At 27.4% G+C, this 25,555-nt stretch overlaps 1 non-coding gene across 1 annotated transcript; it reads right to left on the bottom strand.

Annotated features, from left to right (window-relative positions):
* Positions 1-12,310: 12,310 nt before the first annotated feature.
* Positions 12,311-12,382, bottom strand: TRNAT-UGU (transfer RNA threonine (anticodon UGU)). Its single transcript has one exon. It is a non-coding gene; the product is annotated as a tRNA-Thr (tRNA).
* Between the last annotated feature and the right edge of the window lie 13,173 nt (positions 12,383-25,555).

Here is a 25,555-nt window from a genome sequence, read left to right as displayed (position 1 = left end):
TGATAATTGCATAGAAGCTAAACACCTATGAAGCCTTCTACAGTCAAGGTAAAGAAGAATATCATAATTTTAGATGATTTGAATGCTTATATAAACAAATCAATAGATATTTTTTTTCTGATGAGTACTTAATAATGTAATTCACATCAGGAACATAAGATCGGTGTACTATTCCACAAATACGTATAATAACTATCCCAGAATTTTTTTCTTAGCTGATCAAATAACAGAAAATTAGTTATGTGAATAAACTGCATAATATAGTAAGTTGAAAGTAAATAACAGATCATAAATCATTGATGAAAATTGTTTTAGTACTTACAAGTATATTTGTTACATTAAAAGAAATGTGAAAAATATGTTTTATGTTTTAGTAAAATAAGATATTAGAAGATAGAAAGATTAATGGAATTTTCTTTAACATTTTTTGTCACAGATGATGCTCTTCTCATAAAGATGCATTAAAATATACAGTTAAGAATATTTCTGATCTTCTGGAGGAATTTAACAGCAGAACTGGAATATATTTCAAGAAAAGATTTCAAGAAAAGGATAAGAAAGTTATGATTAAAAAGACGCCTTAACAGAAGAGGAGGTTAAGGTTGCTGTGAAATAAAAAAAATTATGAAAAATAGGATATAACTCCAGAATCAAACATGTTCATTAACATAAACTAATGAAATTTCATATTATCTTTGAGAGGAGAGTGTCTTAGCATTTTAAGAAGATATCTGATGAACTAAGAAGCATCAGTTAATTATAATAGTTCTCTTTTTTTGTGATAAGCTACAGTCCAAAATCAAAGAGAAATCTCATCTTTGAGTTTTCTTGGAAAGAACACTCCAGAATATTGGTAGCTATTAAATAAATGATAAATAAAATTTTCAAAAATAAATATAATTACTGACTATTTTTCAACTAGTTATGAATAAGTTTTATTAATATTTTCATTATTAATAAATTTTAATAATAAAGTATCACACATTTTCAATTTTTAGGTCAAATTATTCTTCATCAACGCAAATTAGTATTGTTCAATTTTTCAATCTTTAAAAACTTTTGTTATGCCATCTAGTGAGATAACTAATAACTATTATAACTACCAACTAACTTTATGCTGTATGCAGTACAGTTATTTATTACAAAAATATGATTTTGTTTTACTAAAATGTAATTTAAGTCAGTATCATCTTGCCATGAATATTTTAAAAACGAAATCAGAGAAATAAAAGTAAATAAAATTGAAATATAAAGAACTTTTAATTAATTTATTATGGTTAATGTTTTTAAAATTATTGAAATTTCTGTAAAGAGAGAAAAATTATGATTTTTTTTAAATTTATCATTACAATGTAAAATTTCAGTATAATTGTATGTTCTCACTTCTCAACTTCTATTTATTGTTTATTTGTTCATAGATTTATTGTTTTTTTATTTCAAGATTATTTTATTTACCTCACAACATTATATGTTTAATTACAGTGCAACAGTTACTCTTGCCAAGTATCATTCAACCCCATAGGGGGTGACACCCGCCTAGTGGCGTTCCAGTCACCCCCCCCCCCCATTCCTTGCCTGTTGGGCTTTAACGGGAGTCGTCTATTGCCCTCTGACTTTTTACATCTCATAGTAATAAGCCTTCCTTTTTCCTGTTTAGCCTCCGGTAACTACCGTTTAGATAATTCTTCAGAGGATGATATGTATGAGTGTAAATGAAGTGTAGTCTTGTACATTCTCAGTTCGACCATTCCTGAGATGTGTGGTTAATTGAAACCCAACCACCAAAAAAAAAAAAAAGACCGGTATCCACGATCTAGTATTCAAATCCGTGTAAAAATAAATGACTTTACTAGGACTTGAACGCTGTAACTCTCAACTTTCCAAATCAGCTCATAGTAATAGGCCTGGCCTCATTGGGATGCCATCAATGTAAATGCCTCGGCAAACATTTGCATCAGTGATTTAATAACTCAGATTATTGCCTTCGCTGTAGGCCTCGTCCGTCTTGTCGAGTATCAGGAGGAAATCTTTTTTCACTACCATTAATGTAATCCAAATTGCTGAAACACACTAGTTATTTCATCTGTTTTGTAACCCTCTTCAGCCCACTCCAGTAGGGAGGTCTGGCTGAATGATAAATTGGTTGGATATCTTTATACGTCAATAATTTTGAGAAGCTCCTTTAGAAGTTCTGAGTCTATGTTGTAGTTGTTAATTTCAAAAATCAATTTTTTTGCAGTTTATATAAATTTTCATAAAAATTGTTAATCAATGATGTGCTGCTCTTGTAAAAAAAATATATTTCCCTGTTTCCTGAGAAAAATTTGACAGAATGAATGAATGAAAAAATCTTTATTAATTCATCTTTTGAAAATATCTATTAAGTTATAATTATTTTCTAACATTAATACAATATAAAAATTACAAAACACTTTACTATCTATTATATATATTTCTACTAAGGATTAAAAAGAAGACATCCAGAGGTTGAAACCTGTTTGAGATGGTACACACTGAATTTTCCAATCGGCTGTAAAGAGCTGGAAGTTGGTTTAACCCATTTACAAAATCTTAAAATTCCGTTCTTATTCTTTTCTTTTTTGGCTTCATAAAAAATTATAATTTGGTTACAAAATTTCAGTAACACACAGTAACAAACGTAAACTTTTATAATAATATTATAATTATAATAAATACTAAATACATTGCAGAACCAAGTAAACAAACAAATACAAACAATACAATATAAACTTTAATTTGTATATAATAATATTGTTCGTACAGTCAATTCAAAATATATAAGAAAACTATTGATTTACAAGTTGATTTTGGATATTATTATTAATAAGAGTATTTGGAGAGAGATAGGAGAATTCTTTTGGAATGGGAAATTGGAGAATCAATGCCTATTGTCAGGAAAGGCCTTGAAAATTTTTTCTGGCTGAAATTGTTTGTATTGTGCCGCATGTCGATATTCTGTTCTCACTATGTATGTGTTTCCTTCTTTTTAACCTTTTTTCCCAATTTTGGGTTGCATGGATGTGACCTTGGTTCATGCTAAGAATACTAGGACCTGTAGAACCAATATATACTAGTGGGAGGAGTTGCCAAGCTGCTAATGGACTAATCTGGAAACTTTATTTCCTGTATAGTGGCCACCCATTAAGCCTACAGTTAAAGTGACAATCGGGTAAACCTGCACTTCATAATTTCTTCTTAATTACAAATGTGCATCTCTAATCAAAAGTTCTGCCTCAATCCCATTTGTAAATGCAACTTACGAATCTTGCCTAATGAAATATACTCTTCTTTTATTCTTCTGGGACCCATTTATATATACTTTAAAAATTTGTATTTCTGTATCAGAATGGGGAAATGGTTAAGTATTGACATCCCTTGTAAAAGGTTGATAGAGGACTACCGAACTGAATTGTTTTTTTGCTAATGGCTTCTCCCCCATCAACAACCATTGTCCATTGTTGGGTTTTAATAGACATCACATCCTGGTGTGGACATCCATGGTTAGAACAGCTACAGGCACAGCTCATTACACAAACAAGAGGTACAACTGCTTACAGCATTAAATCAAGAATGTTGCACTATTTGGAGACCTCAGGAATATCATAGAACTGAGTCAGCTAAATTTTGTCACCCTTTAAAGAGTTATTCTAAAAAAGGTACTCTTGAAAACATGAGAAACAAGCCTTAACCATATTTCAGCTCAATTTAACCAACCATTCTTTTTAATTTGTTAAATTAAAAAGCAAAAATAGACAAAAAATTAGCAAAAACAAAAAATTAAGCAGGAATCCCTTGCTTAATTTTTTATCTTTTACAAACTTACATGTCATTTTCCGTACTTATAGTAATCAGTTTATTAGTGTAGTAAGTTACTGATCTTTAATTTTTCACCATAGTGTTAGAAAAGTAAACATAATTACTAATAACTTTAAATAAAAAAAAACTGTAGTTTTAATTTTAAAACATTGGAAGACACACACAAAATAATATATATATATATATATATATATTTGTGTGTGTGTGTGTGTGTGTGTGTGTGTGTGTGTGTGTGTGCACGCGCGTGTGCATGTGAAGTTACAAATTCAAAAAGAAAACATCAAAAATGAATATCTTGACAAATTAATATCTTGTCTAACAATATTCAATTGATCTGGAATAGTGTTTTTTAATATTGCTTTATGTGGTTTTAATTTTATTATGTCTGAGGTGAAGGGATCATTCTAAAACATATTTTTCAAAGATAAAGAAAAACAATAAATAACAACTGAAAGTCCCTGAGGTAAGTAATCCCACTACCAGAACATACCATTTACATTCCACATCCAGGGTGGTAACAGTTGTATATAAGTATAATACAAATTGCTAGCTAATGAAGCTCTGAGTATTTTTCCAGAGATGTTATCTGTATGTTTGGAAATGGACTTACACCACCTTTAGAGCTGGCAATGTGGCAGCCAGGGTCGATGTGATAACAGATGTAACAAAGACTCTTCCACTCTCCACATACCCACTACAGTGGCAGGCATATAACAATCATACGTGGCCCATATGTGTCAGTGTATGGGATTCCTGAAAGCTTCAGTGACTAGGGAACTGGAGTCAGTGCAGAAATTGTGCATTCACTCTCTGCCAGGACATATCTCACCCAGTTTACTATAATATACCAGAGCAGATTTCCAGGGTTGGTTCCCCTGGAGTGGGACTGTACCTTGGCGGCTAGCCTCCCTATAGAAGTGATTAGTTCATCATGAAAATTGAACAATTTATTGTGGCAGAGGGTTCACAATTAAGTGAACTCTAAACAGGGGCAGGGGTATTTATCTATAAACACCCTTGTTTAGAACCAGTCTGTTACCAGAAGCTAAACGTTAAGAATCTGCAGAGAACTGCCATCAAGAACAGTTTACACAGAACTAAATACCTGGTAATTATGAGACAAGGTGATAATTTCACAAGGTAAAGTAATTTCTTATCACTGGTGAAATAATTAGTTACATCAATGCCCCAGTAAAAGAAATACACAAGACTTTCAATGAGCTCTATGTCGAGACAATCAACAACATCCAGTTGCAGAAGATTCTTGCTTTAAATAAAGTAGAGTAGGTGAGTTTGCTGTTTGTTTTGATCCTCTCAGCGCTCTCAATATGTCAAAGCATGTTATGGTTTGTCAAAATTTATTAAATTGTTCAGAGCAAGAAACTGTCTTGGAATTACCCACACATAGAGTAATACTGCTAAAGGCTGACCATGAGAAGGAATGTGAAGATTTACCTTATGCCTCTCATATTCTCACCTTTAATAGACCTTGCCTGCTGGAGAGAGTGCTCACTGGTATACACCATTTGAATGTGTGAGCTTCTATGCTGCAAGCCAAGCAGTGCTTCAGGTGCCAGTGATTTTGCCACACCACAATTCAATGTAGAGAACTCAAATATGAGTCTAGTGAAGAAATTCACAAAGGGGAACCATGTAAGGATCCTCCTATATGCAATAACTGCAGATAACAGCCCCAGTTTCAAAAATAAAAATAAAAATCTGACTGATCCCAATAGTTACTGCTCTATTTTCTTGAGGTGAACTATTGACAGAATCAGAAAAATTATAAATAATCAACTCGTTTGAGTTTTAAAAAGAAAGGTCTTTTAACCTCACGCAGGATTTCTACAGTACTATTCAAGTACTGACCAAATGATCAATTTTGAAAATACTATATGCAATAATTTCACCACTAAGAAATACTGTGTTGGAGTCTCCTTTGATCTGCAGAAAGCTTTTGGTGTGCTTTAAGCAGAAAGCTTTTTATAAATATTATTTATTATTATAAGTTTACATATTTAATAAGTTTAAATATTTATTTTATAAGTTTACAAGTTAAGATTTAACCTGTAAACATATAAAATAAATAGTGTTGTGCTCTGAGGAAAGATGAAGACGGCAGGATCCACCTGAACTCAAATTGAATAATACAAAACAAAACCTTTTTACAAAAATTATTACTATGTAATTAAGTTCATTCTTAATATCTTTGTGGAATTAAAAATATGTTTATATTTAGTAATCTATTGACACAGTATTCATTTTAATACAGCTTCTCTAGAAACAGAGAAGCTGTATTATTCTCATCTGTTATTTTAGTTTGTGCTGATTGTATTTATTTAGTATCATCACAAATTTTTTTTACTGTTATTTGATAAATTTATTAAGATTAAATTTGTTATGAACTTTAAATCTCTTTTCATTTTTTTAATTGTATATCTTGTAGTATTTCCCTGGTCACAGATTTTACTACAATTCCCTTGATCATCAAACAGGCAAATGTTTGGACAGTTCCTTTATGTTATTGGAGAAGAACACTTATTCATTCCTAACAATTTATATTCACGATTTACTTTTTTACACCGATAGAATAAAATATCTATTTACATAAAAGAAGTCTTTCTTAACTACTTTCAAAGATCAATTATTAGAAACATACTTCAAATTTACATTAATTTTTTGCTTTATATATACATATATTTTTTTATTTATTTATTATTTTCACACACAATTAAATTACATATTTTATTTTTAATAATAATAAAAAGAGTATTCAATAAAACAATTTCTACAATATAACCTAAAATGTATAACTTGTATGAAAATTTAGGTACTCTCTGTTCACAAATCAATGTCGAGGGTTACCATTAAAATAAAATTTTATAAAGTAAACAGAAATTGCAAGATACACCACCAGCAACTTAAAACAACAATAACAATCTATAAATATTGTAATTCTAAAATAGTAATTTATTTTAACAATTTCTTCGGTAATTAGATCAGAATAATAACTTTCCAATTTCATTGACTTCTAGTAACCACACAAATAACAGAGCATTGTGTTCTCAAAAGTTGCTTGATCCCTTTATATTATTAGGTAAAAAATTGTATACCTTTGGAGCCACAAATGAATAAAAATATATACACAGTTCCATTTCTGGCAAAGGTAACACAAATTTATCTTCCCTAATTAAATTACCCTTGACATATGTGTGCATTATTATATCGTTTATAAAAAAATGTAGGATTCTAAAAACATATCAGAATCTTAAGGGCAATATGTTAAGTTTTTTTTTTTAAAAATGGAAAAGATTTGCTAAATATATTTTTATTTGAAATCATTCTAATTACATGTTTTTGTGCTACCAGTAATTGCTTCATATTAGAATAATACAAACTTCCCCAACAAGTTATACCATACATTAATCTTCATTCTATCAAGGAGTGATACAACATATTCAGTAACTTTGTGGTTCAAAAATTCTTAAAGAAATAAAATTTATATATACTTAGTCCAATTTCTTTATTTATTTTATTTATATGTTCCTTCCGAAACAGATTCACATCTTAGATGTGATTCTTAGATCCACATCTAAGATTATTCCCAGATACTTAACCATACTTACTTGCAGTATAGTTTGGCATGTACAATTTATGTTTGTATTGCAGTTGTGATAATTTATGCCATACAACAGTTCTGGCAGATATTTTAATTGCAGATATTATATAATTTGTCTTCATTATATTTAAACTTAAGCCATTTTTGATTAACCACCACCTAATTCTCATAAGGTCTTCTTCAATATTTTTCCTTATTCTATATAAATTGATTGCTCCATAATCTAATGCTGGGCCATCTGCAAATGTTCTCACTCTACTATTAAATTTTCCACTACATAAATCATTTATGTATATAGTAAATAAAATAGTTCCAAGTACAGAATCCTGTAGGATACCATACTTAAAATTACTTTAAGAGCTCATTTCTTCTAATTTCTTCCCTGCAGATACGTCTCAAACCATTTATTGCATTGACCTCTTCTTATTCCAGCTTTCCATAGTTTGTCAAGCAAAATATTATGATTAATAATATCAAATGCTTTTTTCAAATCCAAGAACAAACCCGCTACTTGTTGACATTTTTCTTACCTTCTGTTATATTGGACATAAAATTCAAAAGGTACTTTCAGTATTTTTTTCCTTTGCAAAAGCCATATTGATTTTTACTAAAATATTTTGTTTTTTCAAGGAAATCTATTAATCTAATTTTTTTAATTTTTTTCTAGAATTTTTGAGATCACAGGTAATAATGATATAGGCTGATAATTATTAAATACGCCACTCTTAAATACAGGTACAGCAATAGACTTTTTAAATATAGAGGAAAATTTACCTTTTCTCAAACTAAAATTTAATAAATGAGTCAAAACATTAATAATAATATCACTAACTTCTTTTACTACATTAATCCCTGTTCCATCTATTCTTTGACTCTTTATTTTCATGCTTTTAATAATATTAATTATTTCCTCATAAATTGTAGGTTTCATATAAAATAATTTGTTTGGTTTTTTGAGAAAAATACTTTTTAAATTTATTATCAGAATACATGTTACTTGTTCCTATTTTTTTCTTAATCTCTTCCACTATAGTTAAAAAGTAATAAATTAATTTTCTGTAATTAAGCATTTGTGCTTAATACAATCTAAACCTCATCATCAATAAGTTTTAAAGATTCTATTTCACTAAATAAATAAATATTTTTAAAAAATAAATATATATTTATGCACATCCATTGTTCTGCATTATTTTTGAAACTCGAAGTAAGATCATTGAAATATTTGTTTTTAATAACTAAATCAATTTTTAATTATTTTTATATTTTACAAAATACTTTTTGATATTTATTTTTATTTGAATACTACTTTATCTTTTTATATGGCACATTCCTTTTTTCAATTCTATGTAATAGATTAACATTTATCCATGGCTTTGTGGGGTTATATTTAGTTTTACATGTATGTGTTTTTTACCGTATTTAAATGCTCAGAAAAGACATTAAAAAATAAGTTAAATATATTCTCCACATCTTCCGATTCAAAGACATTACTCCAATTTATAGAATAAAGTTTTGCTTTTAGCTTAGCAATATTCATGTAAACTTTCCTAACATTATCCTTAATTTTATCATTCATTAGACAAAAATTATGAAATATTACTCTAATCAATGAATGATATGTAATGTCTATCTCAAGAAATTCCAAATCACAATCTTCACAACTTAAAGGTTTCCTTATTCTGATAGCAATACAGTCTATACATGTACCAGATGTAAACCTTGTAGTACCGTTCATTATAAAACTAAAACCATGACCTTGCAAAAAAAGTAAAATATTTATCAGATTGCATCATCAATCATACTGCTTATATTTATATCACTGGCATATACTACATTTTCTATCGCTTGCAAATAATTCTCTAATTCCTGTAAATAGATATCTTTTGATACAGAATTAAATCTGTAAAAAGCAACTACATTAAACTTAAAATTATTTTTCTCAATTTCAATTTGTACACCATCGGCAAATTAAATTTTATTTTAGAATAATCAATAGTGTAGACTATTCCTTTTTTAATATACACTTTAACTCTTCCTGCTCTATAACTAGAATTAGAGTTAGAGAAACAGTTATAATTACCCATTTGATATTTAAATAATTTTTCTTCAAAAATTCATATTTCAATCAGTACTATTATTACAGGAATTCTCCCTAGTAACAATAGCTCTTGTAAAAACAGTGCAAAGTTCTCACACATACTTCTAGTATTTTGTAAAAAAAAACATAAATTTTCTTCTACTATTTTATCTGATTATAAACTATTATAAACATTAAAAAAAACGAATAACATTTTAGGCTAGCTGAAAAAAATTATCTAAATCAAAAAAGGATTTAAGCATAATGACTGGCTGACCTTCTATTTTCCTCATTAATACGTTTCCATTATGTATCCATAAGTATTTAAATCCTTTTTCATTATCTTGCATGAATTTTTTGTCTTTCCATGGATAGGCTTTTATTGATGTAGATGGATGTATCCATAGGGAGACCCACACATTGTGTTGAGAAATTTCACTTTATTCTTCTCTATCTCAGTAGCTCATCTTTGTCGATTTTTCTTGTTAGTTTAGTTAATATTATGGGTGGCATATTTCCCTTCATTCAAGGATTTGATGGCAGTAGTCAATTTGCTGATCAGAAATTGGATAATCTAGTTCCTGTTCTACCTTTTTAACAACATTGACAATGTCTTCATTAGGTTCCATAAGATAATTAGGTATTCAGTACAATTTTCCTTAGACATTTGTTGCAAATCTGAAACACTCTGTCGTAATACTTTGTTTATGTTTTTCAAAGGGAGTATTTCAAGAAATTGGGTTTCTGTATCTTCAAACATACTAAGTTGTTTCTTTTGTTGGTTGATTTTAATTAATTTATCTTCAATGTCTCTGTACAGCAACATTCAATGGAGTTGCCTAATTGTCTTCTATTTTTTTATTATCCTCTTTCTTATCATTTAGCAAACAGACAACTTCTTTTAGCATTAAATCTTCTTTTGCTGGTGAGAATTGTATTCTTTTCTCCTTCATACATTCTTGATAATTCCACTTTTTCCAATTTTTTTTTAGAACTGTTATTTCTTCTGTCTTCAAATTATTACATTTTCTGCGAAATTTGTTGTTAAAAAAAAAACATGATACATCCAATCCATTCCCACTTCTTAAAGACTTTTAAAGCAAATGTAATATAACTATATATAACACAATTTAACTATAAATACCTTTATCATATCAGATAAGGCTGATGGAGCATAATCCAAATATAAATGTTCACTTCGCTTGCTCATACTCTACTGATATAGACACTCAAAGCTGAAAAAGCTCCTAGGACTTTTTTTCAAAAGATATATTTTATGGAAATTTTGAAGGTCCTTGCAGTCATAAATTCTCTGGAAATGACAATATCTTCTGTCATCAAAATGAACTTACAGTTTTCTCTCCAATAATACTTAACTGATCTTTACTAAGCAAAACTTGCATGATGCCATTATAGCTGATTAATTTCCATTGATTTTTCTAGGATAAACCACAAAAAGTCATAGAGATGTGAAAAAGAAATATTCTTAAAAATAATAATATTCACCAATGTATAATCAGGTAATGACTGTTTTTCATAAAACATTTCAGATTACTTCAGTTTACAGAAAGGGTCTATATATCTACTACTATTAATAAATTACCAACCCATTTAGAAGATATTACCAAATTATTTAAAACAAACATTAATTGTTTAAACAGTTACTCCACATTTTTATTCATTTTTGATGCGAATATAGACTTTTTTATGTATGACTACTTTACCATGTGGGTGTGATCAAAATTTTGCCATGATATCTCTTTTTTTTATGCATCCAATATCACATATGCCCATTCCTCTCTTGATCTATTTAATGTATTAATAAAAAAAAAATATCCATTTATTAATTAATATATAATAGAATAAATCTTGAGCCTATAAAATGTGTTTACATCCTCCATCAATTATTGTTTGTACTGTGATTTTCACAAAAATAAACATCAGGATTTTATTGGTTGTACTGAACAAAACAATATAAAACAAATAAATTATTTATTTATAATAATAAACTATTTTTTCCCCTTTTGTTCAATAATATTCTTAAAAATACTTTCAGAGAAGTTTTTTAACTTAAAAATATTTATGTGAAAATAAGATTTTTTTAAGAAAGTAATAAGTGATAACTAATTTAATAACAACTGTGCAATAATTTTATTTTAAATTTCATTGTTAATTCCAGAAAGATAATTAAAATAACATAATCACTGTTTACTATTGAGAACTTTGTAGTATTTTAACGAGGAAGATGAAATGATAGGTGAAAAATGCCAGATCCCTAGCTGTGAAGTCAACCGAAGACTAAATGATCTAGAAGTTAACACGCTAACCACTAAACCATTTCATTTGGCCAATCAAATCTTATGATATTTACTAAAATAGTGTGATATTGCCACAACAACTTACTAAAACAGAAAATTGAATATGTTTTGTATAAACAGAATATTAGGAGATACCAAAGTAAAATTTTATTTATGTAGTTATTTTAAAACATGTAGTAAGCACACTTATATTTTGCTTTGGTTTTGAAGAGGCAATTTTTCTCTTTAATCTTTCCTTTGAAATAATAAAAGTATAAATCTGAAATAAAAGGAAATAATGTTTAAGAATAGAAAAAGTTAGGAAAATTACACATTAAACCAGTAATGTCTCAGAATTATATAAAAATTAAAATAAATTACTGTGTTGATTTGAGGAAAAAAATCAAATTAACAACTAATTATTTAAGTAAAAATTATGAAAAAAGCTATCAATAATTTTTTTGAACAATAAAAATTAATTGCCTCCTGTGAGGTTTGAACTCACGACCCCTGGTTTACAAGACCAGTGCTCTGCCACTGAGCTAAAGAGGCTTCAGTTGTGGAATGTCATCAATTAGTAATGATGCTAAATCAATTCTCTGTTTTGATACTGGACAACAGCCCATAGAAATAATGTTGTAAAAATAGGTTTTTTATTTCCTTATCATTTAAAAAATAAGATGTTAAAAGAAATGTTTCTTTTTTCAAAACTATATCACTTGTAGTTCTTTGATGAATCACTAAAAGTTAAGATAAATTCTTGATCACAAATTACCATTTCCTTAGGTTGGAGTACATAGGCCAATGCCCTCAAATTAGAGACCAGGGGTCTGTAAGGGGCATAGTTCCAAAGAGTAAATTAATGAAAAGTATTAAAAAAAATTATCAAATAGAGGACTAAACACTAAAATGCATAAAAACACTACAAAACGATTCCTTTAAATATGGAAATTTATGATTCACAAAATTAATAGATTAAAAGAAGAAAAAGAAAATAATGAAAATAGTTATATATAAAAAAAAAATCTCTTAGAGGACTATCTATGCCTGCAGTCAAAGAATGTCCAATCATTGGTCATTGGACAATATTGTGTCGAATCACTTAATTTTGAATTAAATGATTGGACATAATATTGTCAAATATTTTTAAACCTGTGTTTAATTCTGAATTCAAAATTTTGTTAGAAGAATTTAAAAGTGAAATAAATTAAATAATTAAAACCTGGTTTTAATTATAAAAAAAAATCTTTATTAAGTTACCACACCTTTTTCTTTAATTTTGTTCTCCAATAAAATTAAATGTTTAATTATGTTTAATTTTATTAAAGAACAAAATTAAACAGTTTAGTAAATTTGTCATAAAACATTCCAAACCTGCTACTTGGTAGCCATAAGGAAGACTTAGGAAGATAGCATAAAATAAAAGTGAATATATTTCTCTTTGTTGAGAAATAAAGTTTAATATACATAGCTTAGCTTGCATTCAGAGGAGGTTTTAGGTGAATGTTCAACTACCTTTTGTTAAAAAAAATATTGAAAAATTCCTAAAGTAATCATATAAAATTAATAAGAGAAATGTCATGGGTAATATCCAATATGTATAAGTTATTAAAATAAAATATAGATATAAGTATTAAAAGTAACTATAAATATTTTTTAAAGTTTTAAACTTTGAGCCCTGTGGAATGATAGAATCTTAACCACTACTCCATGTCAATTCTGTCAGCATAAATATAATATTCTGAAATTTCTTTGCTTACTAATTAGCAAAGGATTTATGTGACATAGTAATGTCATATTACTATTGACTTCTGTTACTTACTTGTTATTTTTTTGTTTGCAATCCTAAGTTTTTTTTTTTGCAATTAGAGACGCTAATACATTGAAAGACTTGTTATTGTATACTGGTCCACAAATCTCTTTTGAAATGAAATGATGATTATAATTATTACATTTGCAAAACCCATAATGCTAAATTTATCATAATCTTTAGGACTATGTTGTAACAGTTTTTTAATGTTTTATTATTTATTATTTTTTGTATTTTAACTCAATTGTATTTTTTTTATCCTATTTATTTTTCTTTGAGTGTTGGTGTTCAGTTAATGGTTCATTAATAAGGAATAACTGGCCTGAACTGAACAAGACCAGCTTATAAATTAAGCTTACTGATTGTTATAATCTAATATAATGAATAACAATTTTTGAAAACTATTAATTTTTTTATTGATAGATATACAGTAGATTTCAAATTAATCTGAACACAGATGTTATTTAATAAATGTAACTTTATTTAGGAAAAAAAATCATACCTGTACAATTTGTGTAGTAATTAACTTTACAAGTTAATTCTTAATCCTTTATTCTTAATCACTTCACATACACATTTTTGGCATCGATTCAACATGTATCAATGCCACTACACATTTTCTTGATTTCTTCATCATGAAACCATACTGATGTTATTGCTTGAATGAGGACAATTTTTATGGCACAGTCAATTTTTTAGAGTACTTTCTTTTAACTATTGCCTTCTTGATATATCCATTACTTTTCAACATACTATCTACTGAAAGTAATGAATAAAGCAATCAAATGTGAAACAACCCCAAAACTTTTTTCTGGGGCAATTCAACTAGTTGTTAGATATGAGCTGATGATGTATTTTCATCTGATACTTTTCTAACATATGGAACCCTTTGCTCCTAAAGTTAAAAATATGACTCATCAGAAAATATAACATTTTTTCAGTCTTTTTTAGTCCAATTAGCATATGTATTGGCCCATGAGAGCCTTTATTTTCCACATTGCTGGAGTTGCGAGCTGCTTTTTAGCTGGTCGACAAGCTTTCTGCCCATCTACAAGAAGTTGGCATCTAACAGTTGTCAAGTGTAAATCTGTTCCACTCTCTGCCTATTCTCAGCCTAAGTCCACATCAGATAACTCTGGATCAAGTCTACTTTTTCTCACTAATAACCAATCCTGTGTTGGAGTAGTTTTACTTTTATAGCCACATTGACCTTTCCTTTGAGATGAAAAGGAACCAATTTCTTTAAATTGTTTTAAAATAGCATTCACTATCCCTATTCAACACCATACTCAGAAGCAATTTGTCATTGTGTCATACTGGTTTGCTCAGAAAGAGAAACAATTTTCAAATGCTTTCTTGGAATTATGTCCATTATTACATAATCAAGACACAGGACAAAAATATGAAAACATGATTTTGTAATAAAAAATAAAATTTTCATAAAATGCTACTTATAACAAGAAAATTGCTAAATAACCACAGAACAATAATCACATTTAACAGAAAACTTAAAGAATGGGTCTGCTTGACCACAATGCTAAGCATAAGGTCAAGCAATGTGGCCAAAGAAATAAACATAATTTGCGTGCTTTTGTAGCTTAGTTGGTAAATAATTTTATCAAAATAAAAATAGTTCACACTAAACTATTTAAATAATTTTGTTTTTACAGATTGACAGCCATAACATTTTCTGGTTTCCATCCCCTCAGGCCACGAAGCACTTTGCATAGAAAGCACATTGTTATCCGTTAACTACCTTCTACATGTCCTGAAATAGTGGTAACATTGTTTATAAAAATGTGTAAAAAAAATATTGATTATATCATGGCCTGCTGAAGGAATTTATTGAGTAATCTTAAATTATTTACTTTTACTTTTATGCAACATATTAGAAGTGTTTCTCAGTGTTTTGTTAACAATTAGGCTATCTATTTTTAATTTATTATTTTTAATCGTATTATTAAACTCATTTTTTACCTGGATTGGGAGCAGTTTTATATTTAATTGTTACATTTTTTAAATTTTGAAAGAAATATATTACTTTTTACATTTTATTCTTTACTTTCCTAATTGCATTTTTGAATTTAATATCTTTTATTAATTTTATGTTTATTCAGTTCACAATAATATTTAAGTATTACAATAATATTAACAAAAAGATTATTTAACATTCTGTGTGTGAAAATAATATGTATGGTCTTATTGAAGGCATAGGACACTATTTCCAATTCTTAAGAAAATTAATCTTTTATATTCCCACTGGCCAAAATTTTCTGCTTTTTCTAGTAAACAAAGACCTGTCTTGATTAATAAGTACTACACATGTTATAGCAACTCAGCAACCCTACATTAGATATAAATAATGTGGAATAGTTTTTTTTGTGAGGAAGCTTTTCAACAGATAGGAGTGTTATATTTTAAAATACGCAAAATTAATAAATTTCAAAATCTTCTAAAAGAAAATAATTTGATAAATAACAAAATTATAAATAAATATTTTTTAATGTAATTATAGAATTTAATAACAACTGAATATATGGAATCCTGAGAAAATCAACTTCTTGGAATGAATATGTTAAGTTTAACTTATTTATTTACTGTGTTTTGGAGGTTTATATTTCATTTAATATTAAATTTTATTAACACAGTGGTCAATATGTTAATGAATTATTTGAATTTTCAAATACCTAGTTATATGTGAAACAGCTCTAATAAATCATAGATCAATAAGTCATAATAAATAATAATTTAAAAAATAGAATTAGAAATAAATAAAAATAAAACAACCAGGAAGATGATGACAAAAATAGCATTTATTAGTCTCAAATTAATCATTGAAAAGAATACAAGTTATTAGCTGCAGACAGCAATTATTGAAATAAATTTGAAACCAAAGAAATGCTCAACTGTTTGTACATTTTTTCTTAAAATCTGAAACTAGATGACCATTTCATTTTTAAACATTCAACTTAAGTAAACTCTGGGGAAAGAATATAAATAAGAAAAAAAATAAATAAATGAAACATAAAGAATTAATAATAATTATGGAAATATTAATTGACCAATAAACAACACCAGTGATACAGAAGAGTATAGGAGTATATTTATTATTTATGGATAGAAAAAAAACTAAATTTACATTTAATTGTTCATTTATAATTAAATGGATTTTAATGGCTTCCTCTATACAACCCTATTATTATTTATACCTAAATTTACAGTCAAACTTCTCAAAAAATAAAACACCTCTATGAATTCATCCTTGTAATGACCCAATTTTCATAGAATCAATTTTAAACCCTGTCAGGCAAATTCCCTTTACATACTTTTTTATTATCTAACCCTCTTGCTCGCTAATTACCAACCCTTCTGAGTTTATTCACTTTTCAATGCAATTACTTCATGCTTTTGTAAAATATGTATTTCTGCAGAATGTGGTACAAAGTATTCTATTTCTGAACACAGTTGATAAGACTGTATGCAGTGCAAATCGGTTCCAGCTGGCATTATGGTATTATGTATGCTAAATTTTATTTTAATATTAAGAATTCTATAACTTTAAATAGGAAGGATTAGGAAATCCAGCTTTCCTTGAAATGATTATCAGCAGCCCAGGTTTGCCTTTTTATACAGCCACTGGATAGAAAAAAGGGTACCTGGACAAGTCGGTAGGCAGAGATATCCCATGAAACGACACAATACTCAGAACGCAGTAATTCATACAAGTTTTTTCATCCTTAATAAAGATCCGATGGACATCTAGCAAAATCCTATGAAAACTAATGGATCAACATCCATCTATGAAACTAATGGATCATCATCAAGATCATGAAAAACAGAAAGAGGTACAAGGTTTGTATATGGCTGCAAAGAATCATTATATCCATAGAGGTACTACAATATGAAATAAACAACCCTCACTCAAAGGAAGTCCACCCCACTAAAAATTTATTGTCTTTACCTAGGGTGGGAGTATCAAATTATTGATCAACTGTTTTGCATAGATAAAATAACATATTTTTATTTATTTTACTGAAACTAATCTTTTTAAAATTCATATTACTCCTCTATATTGTTAAACTATATTTTGCTCTATTATATATTTTTATCTATTAATGGAGTAAAATATAATGTAAACCATCTAATATAGAATATTGAAATAAGGCATATCTTAGCTTAATTTTATCATGAAAGTAATTTCACAGGATCCCACATCCGCACTAGGATGTACTAGGTGGTTTATGTTATAGAATTAAAAATATAAACTAAAATATACCCTGTAACAGGTCAGAAAGGTTAAAAAAATTTTACAATAACCCTAATCTGCCCTATCTATAAATAAATCATTAATCCTTTACCTGAATAATATTTTTAATTGAAGTTTCAAATTCTTAGTAATAGCAACATTTTTTAAAAATTCTATTACACAAACACATAATGGTTGATTTTTTAATTGTATAACTTCCTACCTCATGAATAGAATGTAGTCAGTTTACAGCTAAATGAGTCCTTTGCATATGATTCATGAAGGATTAATTTAGTTAGTGTCGTGCCTCAAATTACTGTTAACCTACCCTTTCAATATTCATTGCATGTGAACACCATGTTATTTTGAATAAATTATATCACATAAACAGATTTATGTTAATTGTAAAATACATAGATTATTGTAATTTTGAAGTAACAGAGTATCTCAGGTTATTCTAATCTCATTTTTGAAATTTTGCATTAATTTTATTGATTCTTCATTAATATTACATTTTTTTTCTATTAGCGAGAGTTTGATGTGCTGTAAGGAATGCTTACAACAACAGGAACGGTTGAAAACAAAATTTTTTTATGTATGCAAGATCAGTTGGAATATTTAATTTTATCAAACGCTAACTCATTAAAGTTATGGAATTTGTATAATTTTAAATTAACTTAAGATTAGTCCTATTTCAAACTTATTTAAGTATGAACTATGCGATAAATATTTTAATATAACTTTGAAATTCTTCTAACAGCAGCATATGTATAGCTTTAATTTTATTTCTATGGTTTACACCTATAAATTTTTAAGTTTTTGATTCAGCAATAAACTTTGATTCCAGTTGAGCAGATGACCTTAGTGTAATAAATATCTCAGCAGTAACAAATAAAAAATAGGCCAATAATAATGTAACATAGTTACAGTAATTAATTGAAACTATCACTATCAGCTCATTGTTAAATTTACGACAGTAATTACTTCCAGATATCAAAAATACTTTTCCCAATTGTTTGGAAGTGGACAAATAATAAGGAAGTAAGCAATGTTTATTAAATCAAACAATATTAATGAATATTAGTCCCACTGCTTTTAAACTTTTGGAGAAATTTCTCTGTAGCATAAAAGAAAAAATATATATAAGTATTTATTGCAGCATGACAACACTTTTTAAAAGATTAGACATTTTTTATTCACTTTGGAATTACGTAAAAATTGTTTTTACAGATCTCTTCAGAACTAGAGGTACTGATAACTACTGTGTCACATATTCCTTACCCTCATCTACAAATAAAACCCAAACATACAATTAAGCATAAAATATAATCATAATGTCACCTTATCCAAAATTGCTAATAACATTAAAAATATCCACTACACTTGGCACACCTTCCTTAATACATCTAATTACCTCATACAGCAAAAATGCAACTTTCTCTCAAACATCATTTACTAAATACATCCTTACTGGCAAAAAAAAATACACTGAAGAACTAACTCAATTCTATAAAATATCTGGCACATGTTAAAAAATAAATATTTTATTTTGATTGGTACATAATACATTATATAATCATGTTGGTAATTGATAGATATTTTAATCCACTGATAAAAAAAGATTAATACCTCAATATTTGCGTGGGTTAATGATTAACCACTCGCTCTCATAGACAATGTGTTATGCAAAATATAAAATCAAAAACAAAACTACTTACACAAAATAGATAATGCTAACATATGCATAAAACAATAAACATTTCAGTAAATTTGCCAACATTTTCAAATAAAGGAACAAAGTATTAAGTGCAGAGTATATGAACTGACAAATACAGTAACTTAGGATTATACAAATTAAACTGCAGTGATTATATTAAATACTACATCATTTGAACTGTATGCATATTTACCCACATTTACATACTCGCATATGTACAAGAACACATACTCTATACAACAAGAACTATAAAAATACAATGGATTGTCTTATAGAAACCAATCATCTTGTAGAAACAGGACATTCATGTAAAGGTAATAACGGTAACATTGTATATATTATTTGACTGCAAATTAAGTAAGTTTCTAAATCACTTTAAATAATCTATCCCGATGGACAAATTGTTCTTTCTAAATACCATAACTTTTCTTTATCCTTGATTTTTTCCCCATATTAGTATTGTAAATGTATCAGATCCTTCTAAATCTTTGATTATGGAGATACCGAGTCAAGATCTTTAAGATAAGAGGAGTTTATCCCAGTAAAGTCCTATGAACTGGTGGAAGAATGCCTATAGACTGATTTGGAGACTTTGTTGCTTGATGACTGCATAAAAAAACCTAACAGCTCAAACACCTATCTATTAAACCCAAGCCCAAAACCACTTTAAAACAAGCGCAACTAACAACTAAGGCACAATTAAATCAACTAACAACTCAATTAATGAAGAAATGAGTAATTAACTCCAAAAGAACTGAAGCACAATTTCTATATTATTTAAAAGGAAATCTTCTTTTTTTTTAGAATTCTACATTAATTTAAACCTAGTAGGAAAAACTGATATAAAGAATTATATTCAAATATCAAGTATGAGACTCATAGAATTTTTAAACTCATTAAAAAATAAAATTCTTTTTGAAAATAGAATTCTGTCAAAGTTGTGCTTCCACATTAAAATACATAAGCACTTTTCTTTGTAAATTTTTTAAAATCAAATTAGACATTTTATTTATTATTTTATTCATATATAACATTTAATATGATAAAGTGTGTTGTACCGTGCAAAAGATTAGTTGAAGTGATAAATTATAAAACATAGATTGGTCGATATGCTGAAAGTAAAATATGGATATCTAACTTACTAAATCAGGGTTATTCAGGGACCGTAACCCTTGTCAGTGCAATTAGTAAATCTATATGACGTTACCCAGATCCTCAGGTCAGGTTGTCTGTAGCCTGAACCATTCATAAAATATATTTAGAACAGATAGCATAAATAATAGAGATATAAAATAGTGTCAAATTAAAGTGAAATATTTAAAAGTTTTACCTTACAGCCAAAAAAATTTAATGTGAACTTAATGAGTCTCCTGCTTTCATCGATGCAGTCATCCATTTCCTGTTGTAGTTAGCCAAGAACATCAGGAGTATTCGTGTAATTATTTCCTTGAACCGCTGTTTCAAGAAGTAGAATCATTGATGTATATGGTGTACAAATTTTGCTTAAAATTTTGTCATTGAAAATATCAATAGTAAATTAGTACATTTTTAAGTTAGTATCTGGATGTAATTTCTGCAGCAACTGGAGTTTACAACAACAGATAATTTGGTTAGTTTGAGTATATGTAAATATTTTCTGAAAGATGAAGATAATTTTCTTAATGTTTTTTTTAATTTCCTTTAGTCATTGAAAGATAGCCACTTGTGTTATTTTCTTATCTGTTACACATTTTGTTTCTTTCAACTGCTTCTCCCAATAACTAATTTTGTTTCCATGTAGACAGTCTTCATTGTAAATGCAATGATGTTGGATCTTTAGATCTTCACATCAGAGGGATTAAATTTTTACTAGCCTCAACAAACACTCAACCTTCCTCTCTATGATTGCCATCTCAACTGCTGGGAGTAGTGTTGGTCATGTCACTCTTCTGCATAAAGATGTTCTTTCATCCAATACCCCATCAGACTATATATAAATACATACATTTTTTTTTCTTAAATTCAAATAATTCATTAACATATTGCCAACTGTGTTAATGAAATTTAATATTGTATGAAACATAAACCACCAGAACACAGTTATTAGATAATTTAAACTTACCACATTCATTTCCAGTAATCAATTGTCATCGAATCCCGCATATTCAGTTGATATTGAATTCTATAAATACATTAAAACATATTCATTTTATTTTGGACAGCAGAATTTGCATATATGTTCATAATAAATTTCAAAATTTTTAAAACAGAAAACAATTTCAACAAATTGGCTAATTATAAAATGAATATATTTTAATGTAATTAAAGAATTCAATACCAACTGAAAATATGGATCTCACAAAACTCAATTACTGGAAATTAATATGGAAAGGTTAACTTTACTAATTACTGTGTTTTGATGGTTTTTATTTCATGCAATATTATATATATATAATATTTTGGTGGTTCATATTTCGTATAATAATATCATATATGTGTATCCTTTTGGCACTTAATTTCATAATTTTTCCTTTCAAAGTTATAGTAATTAAAACTGCACCATAACTTATGAATACTCTGTATTAACCTGTACAGCTAAGGCTTGCCTTTAAGCCATCTGCACAGGGTAGTAAGCACTAAACCTCTCTACTATCCTAATGCACATTAAAATGATTGCATAAACAGTATTTATTACAATTTAGTACATTTTAACCACTTTATGTAGCCTATTATTCAACATCATCATAAATGACAATGGATTTTTTTATTAATACTAGTAGAAATTTCTTTATATTCCAACAGCTCTCTGTATGAAGTAGTTTGGATACTCTCCTATTCTTAATAGGTACTGTTTTTATTATTGAATTTGACTAAGTCTAAACTTTAGAAACAATTTTTATCTTCTGTTTTTCGTTACCAATGTACTTAATAATTACAGTCAGACAGTAAACTATTTAACACTAATTAAAAAAAAAAAAAAAACTGATAAAAAATTACATTAAAATATGCAGTAACTTATTAATTTTTTTAGCTAATTTTTATACATGAAAGAGTCAGTCATTGGACTCATTATTCCATATTTCAGAATGGTGACTAAAATCTAAGTGTTGTGGGTATAAGCTGACTTCAAATGTTATTTATTCTAGCTATAATATTTAATAGTATAAAATTATTTTATGTTAAATTTTTTAATTAACAAGTAATGTTTTTTGATAAACCAACAGTGGATTCAACAATAGTTCTAAGAATATTAATTAGTTTTTTGTTCAAAAATATAACAAATAAACAAAATTTTTAAAAAATAATGAGTTTTTATTTCAGTCAGTTTTAGTACTGTAAAGTGATAAAAAAAATATTGAAAATTATAGGCTGATTAGTTCGATTGGCAACCCTTCTAAAATAATGGAAGGACTAATTAAAATAGAGTATATGAATTTATTAAAAAACATGTTTTTTTAGTAAATTTAAGCTTATAGACCTAAATCAATTCAGTCTCCATAACAATAAAAGCATGAAAGATGCCTTACTCTTGTTTTCTAGAAAAATTTCTGATAAACAACAAAAAAGGTTTGGCGGTTATTTTAGACTTAAAAAAAGCTTTTGACACCGTTCCCCATAAAGTGGGTAAATTGGAGATGTATGATTTGCAGGTAGGGGGGATACTTAATTTTTTCAGCAGCCATCAAAGGGGCATTCACAAAAGGTTTGTTGCAAAAATTTTTTTTAACGACTAATTTTTTTAATCTTGTTATTTTTGGTCTACCACAGGGGACTGTACTATCTCCTACTCTTTTCCTTTTATATGTGAATGATATGCTTAAACTACAGATTAAAAATTAATAATCTAAATATAAAAAAAAGTTAAAACTGATTGCTTTTTCTCCTCTTCCTTAAAAAGACAACCACAAGACAAATTAGATCTGAAATTTCTCATGGATTGTAGCAGTCCCTCTGCATGTAAATACCAGGTGATTGAACAAATTAAAATGCCAGAAATATCTTGACATAGTTATAGATGAAAATTTAAGATGGGAGGCTTATATACTTCATTAATTAGTAAAAAACTGAAATCTACCTTTTATTTATTCTATGAACCAAAATCGATACTTAAAGTAAATAGAGTAAAATCAATATGTTGTGCATTTTAACAATCAACATTGCAATATGGTTTGGGGTGGAACTTTTGATTCTCACTTGAGTATTTTATTGATAATCAAAAATATATTAAATAAACATAGATTTCTTTCAAGTGATAAAATATTTCTGGAATTTGATATTATGACTACAAGACAATTAAATATTAAAACCCTAATGAGACACATTCGGTTTAACATAGAACAATTTAAATTAAAAGCGAATTATGATATTTACTTATTAAGCAATGATACAATAAGAAATATGAGGAGTATTTCATATAATTCGACCATTATATGAAGACTGTTTATTTACATTAGTACTAGACTGATGAACTTCACCAAATAATTTTTTTGAAGATCAAGTTATCAAAAATAAAACAACAAAGAATTAACAAAATGGATTAAAAATAGTTTTTTTCTTTAATATAGATAGTTTATTTTTATTAAATTTTAACTAATTTTACTTTTTGTTTTTTTATCTAATATACTGAAATTATATTAACTGCTGTAATTTTGCTTATGCTCATGAAATAAGGATAGCAATTTCAAGAACATCAACAATGCTCTGACAGCCTGATCTCATTCTTGTGTCTTGCAAACTCATTTTGACTTTTTGAAGGGGTCCCAAGAGATAATATTATATTTCAGACAGAATAAACATAAAAGTATATATAAAAAAAACACTTCTCATATAAAAATAAGCTATTTACAAGGAACAAAGGCAAAATATATATCTAAAAGATAAAGATTGAAAACAACAGCTACTGAGTATGAGGAAAGTTCTTATTAAGATACCTTCAAATTGGCTAGATGGACAACAAAATTTTTCACTTAAAAATATCCCATTTAAGTTATTTGGAAAAAAAGATTCAAAAGTATTAAAGGTATTTCATTTAAAAGAATAAAAAAGAACAATTGAAATCTTTCAGTTTGTTGAAGAGTAAGATTTGATCATAAAAAAAAAATATATATATTATTTGAAATTTTACTCCATTTTAGAAGTCAGTTAAAAAGCACATTCTGTTTCCAGCTTTTTTGCCCATTTCAGCCACACTAGGTTCAGTGTCTTTTACTAATGGTTATGTTAATCTACAACTGTATAAAACCAACTGTCAAACTGTAATCAGACTTATTATTTTATGAGATGTCTTGATACAAAAAAGAGATAATAGATAATCATTTACTAAAAAAAAAGTAGCTAATAAAAATGTTAAAATATATATATTATAAATCTACAATTTTTCAAGATAGATAGATTTATAATATAAATCTAAACAATGTTTTAACTACATGTATGTACAGTGTTTTAACTAATTTCACTAGATGTTCTTTGTTAACAAAATCTATTATTTATTTATATTTTGTATTTATTTTTATATATTTATATTTATTTACATTACATTTGGTAAAGTAAATCAGAATATGTATTTTACTAAAAGAAAATCATATTTTTTTATCAGAAAATCAATATATAATATTGTCTGATAAACAATATGGTATATGGTAATCTCCAATTATTTTCTGATTTAAAATAATAAAATGGAATCATTTATCACAATTTTAATATAGAATTGAGTGCTTAATAACATTAACCAGATATTTTAAAATAGAACTACAATTATTATAGTTCACATTCCAATTATAATGATACTGAAAGTAGTATATTATTCATTACTTTTGAGTCAATTTTTTTACTAAGATATGTTCAAATAAAAACTGTTTATATTTTAAAATAAAAAAAATTATTTTTTATATATATGAGCATATCATGTTATTTGGAAGGTATCAAAAATGTATCAGTAAATTTGGTATTTACAGTTTATAAAAAAGGAAAATA

This window comes from Lycorma delicatula, chromosome 10 (genome assembly GCF_047948215.1).
Source record: "Lycorma delicatula isolate Av1 chromosome 10, ASM4794821v1, whole genome shotgun sequence".
Lineage (NCBI taxonomy): Eukaryota > Metazoa > Arthropoda > Insecta > Hemiptera > Fulgoridae > Lycorma > Lycorma delicatula.
This window is presented reverse-complemented; position numbering and strand designations above follow the sequence as displayed.